The sequence below is a fragment of the Mya arenaria genome, chromosome 2 (assembly GCF_026914265.1).
Source record: "Mya arenaria isolate MELC-2E11 chromosome 2, ASM2691426v1".
NCBI lineage: Eukaryota > Metazoa > Mollusca > Bivalvia > Myida > Myidae > Mya > Mya arenaria.
Window position 1 is genome coordinate 66,268,485 of NC_069123.1, and position 7,244 is coordinate 66,275,728.

Consider the following 7,244-nt stretch of genomic DNA (forward strand, 5'->3'; position numbering starts at 1 on the left):
ACATGTATATCTAAAATACTTCATTTTCTTTAATTTTATGTAATGCACATAATTAATGTTAAAATAAACTATTTAAAATTATTTTCTTAATTTGACCTGAAACATTTTAGGAACTTGAGTTAAAAAATGACTCAAGGTGTTTTATGAATGCCAGTTCAGTTTCTATCATCATGCCCCATATACACTGGAAGAGTCTAGTATTTCCCTTATTCATCCAAAGCTTGTATAACACTGAAATCATAACTTAAAACATTAAACTTTAAGTTTATAATTGTAAGTATAAAAACACCTGGGATTTTTATGCCTCAAAGGGTGGCTCATAAGTTTTCTGATCGTTTATCCGTCCATCTCCACGGTTTCCGATCAATATTTGAAGAACGCTTACGCTCGGGGTTCTTCAACTTCGAAGGCAGGTTGATCATGGCCAAAGGATAAATTATGATTTTGAGGTCAGTTGGTCAAAGGTCAATGTCGCTATGACCTTAAGATTATCTTCAGCTAAACATCGGTTTCATATGAAGAACATTAAACTCAGGGTTCCTACCCTTTCTTTGTAGGTAGATCATGACCATGATATCTTAATCTGCTATTGATTTTGAGGTCAGTGAGTCAAAGGTAAAGGTCGCGGTGACCTTCAGTTGAGAATCGGTTTACTTGCTACTGAGCTTGTTTCTGTAGCTTTTTGCATACATATTTACCTACAATATCTAAATAACGCTTTGCTTCAGGGACTTCAAACTTGGTAGAGTAATTGGTCAGCAGATGAACCATTATTAACTTTGATGGTAAATAACTATAGAGGTATAACCCTTGTAAGCTGTTTTTTTCTAAAATATATACTGGAATTATTAATAACCGTACATCTAATTGGGTTGAACAAAACAACATTCTAAGTGATGCACAATATGGCTTTAATAAAGGTAGATCAACAGTTGATGCTATATTTGTACTGAATGCTATTGTAAGCAAAATTCTAAATGAAAATAAACGTCTAGCATGTGCATTTATTGATTTTAAAAAGGCATTTGATAGTATATATAGAAATGGGCTATGGCTTAAGTTATATAATATGGGAATTCGTGGCAAGGTCTTAATATTGTGCGGGATATGTATAGTACAGTGCAAGCACAAATAAGAGGTTGTAACTCTTTTTCTGATTTTTTTTAATGTTCCATTGGTTTGAAACAAAGTTATGTCCCCGATATTATTTTCATTATTTTTAGATGATTAAGAATTGTACCTGATGGATACTGTTAGTTCAGGCATAAGTTTAGAAGAAATATGTTTTATTTTGATGTTATTTGCTGATGACATGTTATAATGAGTAATTCGCCTGCAGATTTGCAAAATAGTTTAGACTTATTGTGTGAATATTGTAAAACATGGGGACTCGAGGTCAATCCAGCTAAAAGTAAAATTGTTGTTTTTCGTAAACGCGGACCCATACGTAATGATGAAACGTGGTTTTTCAATAATGTTCCACTATATGATGTTGATAATTTTAATTATTTGGGAACGGTGTTCAACTATACAGGTAGTTTTGTTTTAAATCATTCTACAATACCTGGAAAAGGCTTAAAGGCGCTCAATGTTCTTAGATGTAACATAAAAGATTTGTATTTAAAACCTAGTACAACATTTCAGCTTTTTGATGCTTTTGTTACTTCATTCCTTAACTATGATTGTGAAGTGTGGGGTTTGGGTAAAAACAAAGAGTTGGAGAGAATCTATCTCAAATTATGCAAATCATTACTGCATGTTAAGCAGTCTATTTCAACAGTTGCTCTTTACGGGGATTTACATAGATTTCCACTTTATATTAATAGACATGTGAGAATGATAAAATATTGGTGTAATATTGTAAATAGCAATAACATAATTGTAAAAACATTGTATAAAGCATAAATATATGATACAGACAAGGGAAAAAACAACTGGACTACAAATGTTTAAACTCTGTTAGAAAATGCTGGATACGCAAATGTTTGGTTAAACCCATTATGTGTAGACTTAAAGAAATTTCCAAATTGTATTTAAAGAACGATTAATCGACGAATTCAAACAAGCCTGGTATAATCATGTCCAAGCTAGCCCATCTTTATCCTTGTTTAAGTTGGTAAAAAATAATTTTGAATATGCATCTTTCCTTAATTGTATACCATTCAAGTACCGTATAAGTTATACCAAACTTAGATTGTCATCGCATCCCTTAAGAATTGAATCTGGTCGTTACGGAAATAACCGTGTAGCCCATAATCAAAGATATTGTTTAATTTGTAACTCAGGCGATATTGAGGACGAGTTCCATTTTGTTTGTGTATGTAGTGCTTATATTAATTTGCGCTTGAAATATTTAAATAAAAAATACTATACAAGACCTAGTATGATACAATTTGTTGATTTGTTACAGACAAATAATAAGAAAGGTCAGCTAAGAGTGTGTAAATATATATTTGAAGCATTAATTATACGTAAGAATATTGTCAATTAAATTGTTTAGCATTCTATTTATAATTGTTAATTGTGTTGTCATTTTTCATTTTTAAACTTTTGTATATATATATATATATATATATATATATATATATATATATATATATATATATATATATATATATATATACACTGTACTTTATAAAGTCCACCCACTCGATACTATTTCTTACTTTACATTTCATGATTTAACAAATTACTGTGTAGTAATTAAATAACCATCTTGTTGTGAAACAACCTTAATAATATATGTTATATTATTATCTATTTTTGTTCTTCTTTCTTTTTCAGGTTATATTCTAAAAATATTCACGTTGATCATATGTTTGTTTAACTCATAATATCATGTAACGAGAAGCATGTATATGTTTAAGTTACTTTAATAAATATTTTGAATATTGAATCTTGAATCTCTTTGATGTCAGTGGATTAAAAGTCAAGTGGTGACCCTAAGCTGCAAATCGGTTCCGATCAATATCAGAAAAACGCTATGGCCCTAAGAACTTTGAAGGCATTTGGATCATAATAAGCAAATGAATCATATTGCTTTTGCGATCATTTGGTCAAGGTCGTTTTCACCGTAAGCTGAAAATACGCAGTTTCCTATCAAACTAAAGCTAAAATTCGATTTCGTTCAATAACTGAAGCATACTTGCTTCCAAGTACCTCAAACTTGGTATGCTGGTGACCTGCATCTGCCTCCTAATGTGGAAGATCCAAAAAGCTTGGCGTATACATTACTCGAACCTAACAAAAAGAGCATCAATGTGGAAATGATGCGAGACATCTATCCATAGGCACCACGCTCAATTTTAAAACTTGCTTTAAGTTAAGGAAATGGTGACTGAAATAAGCAAAGTTGATCATAATAATGTTCGTGAAGCTAAAGAAAACAAATTAGTGTTTGACAATCGAGTAACTACTGCAAATTACTGTATTTTTTAATTCTTTATTAAGCGAAAATACATGTATATTACAGGAAATAAATTGATTCAAAATGTATAACTAGTACGCATGCATAGCCGCCATTAGAGTCTTTTGGTGGTTTTAATCTAGGAATCTAGGAAGACTGATGAATGTCCAAATCTTCTCACCTAGGAGACTCGGGTTTGGTTCCCGGCCTAGGTGCATGCGAGTTTGGTTTGTGGTCACCATGCCGGACAAATAGGTTTCCTCGGGGTACTCTGGTTTCCCCATATGACAATACCACACTCTCGGGTAAAGAGAGTGCTTAATATAATTTTGTTATAACATGTTTCACAATCATTGTGAAGTAAATAAGTTTTAAACTAATGTCCAACTGTTAAAACCCCACTCTTAACGCGCACGATTGTGACTATCGAGGAACAAGCCCAGTAGCCAAACATTAAACTGATAAGCCTGTTTCGATGCACAAGGTCCAGTGCCTAACATCCAATCACTAAACGAGTGGCACACGAGGTCACAATACAACAAAGACAGTTTACACGTATGCATTAATAAAAATTGGCGTTTCTGTAACACAAAAGAAACTAGAGATTGTTTTTAAAAAGCGTTTGTCTCTCCCATTGGGTGGTCGTAAGCGAGTAATAATCAATGATGGACATGAAGTTTGTACTTTTGGTCTGGAGACGAACAAACATAAGGGTCATCTTCTGGTCATGACCAACCTCCATACCAAGTATGACGTTTCTGGGTCCAAGTACGAAGTTCCTGGGTACAAGTGTTCTTAAGGTATATAGCAGAAAGAAGTACGATGTACGGACTGCTGACCAACGTTTTTTTACCTAAAGGTCACCGTGACCTTGACCTGCTGACCTCAAAATCAATAGGGGTCATCAACTAGTCAACACCAACAAGCAAACAAAGAATCAAGTTCCTATGCCAATGCTTCTTTAGTTATTCAGCTGAAACCGTTATTTTACATCAAGGTTATCCTGACCTTAAACCTGAAAATCAATACAGGTCATCTACTAGTCCAACTCAAGGTCACTGTGACATTGACCTATGAGTTACTGATCCTTAAATCAATCAGGGTCATCTACTCATGCCCAACTGGCAGATTAACTATGAAGTTCCTTGGTGCAAGTGTTCTTTAGTTTAATTTTATTGGGAACTGTTTTCCCCTCAAGGTCACTGGGCTCTTGAACTTTAACCTACTGATCCCAAAATCGCTAGAGGTCATCTACTCGTCATGCCCAACTGGCATATGAACTAAGTTTCTTGGTGCAAGTCTTCTTTAGTTATCGAACGGGAAGCCGTTTTTTTCACTTCAATGTAACCTTGACCTTTGACCTTCTGATCTCAAAGTCATGGTCACCTGCCATACCAAATATGAACTTTCAAGGGTCCAATCGTTCTTTAATTATTGAGGGGAAACGATTTTCAGCTTAAGGTATACGCCAACATGTCGTTGACTTTTGCCCCCAAATCAATAGTAGGCATGTACTGGTCAGGACAAACATTCATTGAATGCCATGTATGCAATTCCTGGACCCAAAGGATCTTCGGTTATTGAGCGGAAACCGTTTGTTTCACTTCAAGACCTTGACTTACTGATCTCAAAATCAATAGGCTTCATCTACTGGTTAAGACCAACCTGCATACCAAGTGTGAAGTTTTTTGAAACAAGCGTTCTTCATTTATTGAGCAGAAACAAAGTGTGCCGGACGGACTGATTGAGGGATGGACGGACGAAGGGATTGACGGACTGGGCAAAATTAATATGTCTCACTCATTCATTCTTTGTGGGATATATAATTATAACTATTTAAAACAAGAGGGCCATGATGGCCCTAAAACGCTCACCTAACCAAAGGGCCAAAACTCTGTGATAAATCATTAATAAAATGTTGCAATTTAAACATCTCTTTAATGATGACGATGCATAGTTTTATATTTGTAAAGGGTCATTCAATGAAGCTACCTGTAAAGTTTCATTGAATTTGTCCCGGTAGTTTCAGAGTTTTTTTTTTAAGCAAAACAGTAAGTCGGCCATGTTGTTGTTGTTGTTGATCAATCGTGACCCCTTGTTGTATTTTTGTAGAGGGTCATCCAAGGAAGCTTCTTGTAAAGTTTCATTGAATTTGGAGAGGTAGTTTCAGAGGAGATATTTTTTTAAGCAAAACAGGAAGTCAGCTATTTGTGTTGTTGTTGATATATCGTGACCCCTTGTTGTATTTTTATAGAGGGTCATGCAATGAAGTTTCCTGTAAAGTTCCATTGGATTTGGACTGGTGGTTTCAGAGGAGATATTTTTTTTTAAAGCAAAACAGGAAGTCGGCCAATTTGTTGTTGTTGTTGATGATAAATCGTGACCCCTTGTTGTATTTTTGTAGAGGGTCACCCAAGGAAGCTTCCTGTAAGGTCTAATTGAATTTGGACTGGAAGTTTAAGAGTAATGTTTTTTATAGCAAAACAGGAAGTTGGCCATTTTGTTGATGTTCGTGTTGTTATTGATCAATCGTGACCCCTTGTTGTATTTTTGTAGAGGGTCACCCAAGGAAGCTTCCTGTAAAGTTTCATTGAATTTGGAGTGGTAGTTTCAGAGAAGATGTATTTTTTAAAAGAAAGACAGGAAGTCAGCCATTTTGTTGTTGTTGTTGTTGTTAATTAATCGTGTCCCTTGTTGTTTTCTTGTACAGGGACACCCAAGGAGCTTCCTATAAAGTTTCATTGAATTTGGCCAGGTAGTTTCAGGGGAGATGTTTTTTTAAGCAATTGTTGGCGGACGGACTGACGGACGACGGACAAAGACCGATCACAATAGCTCACCTTGAGCAGTCTGGTGAGCTAAAAACATATCAATCGGAAACGCACATGTTTATCTTCTGTATATTATATCATAATAAATAGAGCTGAATACATCTTAAATCTATCGTTAAAGGTTGGGCAACAAAGTTTTAAATAACAAGAGGCCCAAAAGGGCCTATGCTCTACTGGCATGGCTCTTGTGGTCATTTTCAATCCAGAGCATGTACGTTTGAGTAATAGGCAACAAATATATAGTTCACTTTTAGTGTTTGGGTTAGCTGAAAACGCTGCACGTTCAACATCTGAGGACAGGAAGTGTTGTAAGTAGATTAGTTGCATGAACTATTTTAATATGTGCCAAGTAAAGGTAATCTGAGAGTAAAAAATATTTGCTTTCAAAACTGTACTCATCATCAAAATTTCATTTCTGTAGCTTTAAAAATAAAGCCGGTCAAAGGTCAAAGTCAAGGACATCCGAGGACAACATTAATGCTGTTCACATGGTCAAAATTTCATAACTGTAGCTTTAAAAATTAATAAGTAAGTCAAAAGGGGTGGGGCCAACTTTTGCCCAAGGGGCGTTATTTCAAATGTTTTCAATTGCATCATATGATGCTCCACAACAAATATCAAAGGTATGGGCCTGGTTAGAAACAAGAAGATTTTGAAAATATTTCTTAAATAAGTCTCTATGAAAATTGTGACACTCAGGGCAGTGCCAGTTTTGACCCAAGGGGCATAATTTGAACAACCATGGTAGTGGACCACTAAATAAAGCCTTGTTCAAAATAGCAAGGATAGTGGTTTCAGACAAAAAGGTTTTTAACATATCCCAATTTAAGGGGGGGGGGAGTCTGTCCCTTACAAAGAAAAGAGAACTCTTCCCTGGGTCTACGCCAACCTCGCCGAGGTCGTTTGCATTTGCCGAGGTCGTTTGCATTTGCCGCACTGGTCCCTTGCAGGACAATCTCCGTGTGTGTGTGGGGGGGGGGGGGGGGGGGGGGGGACTTAAAAAATAG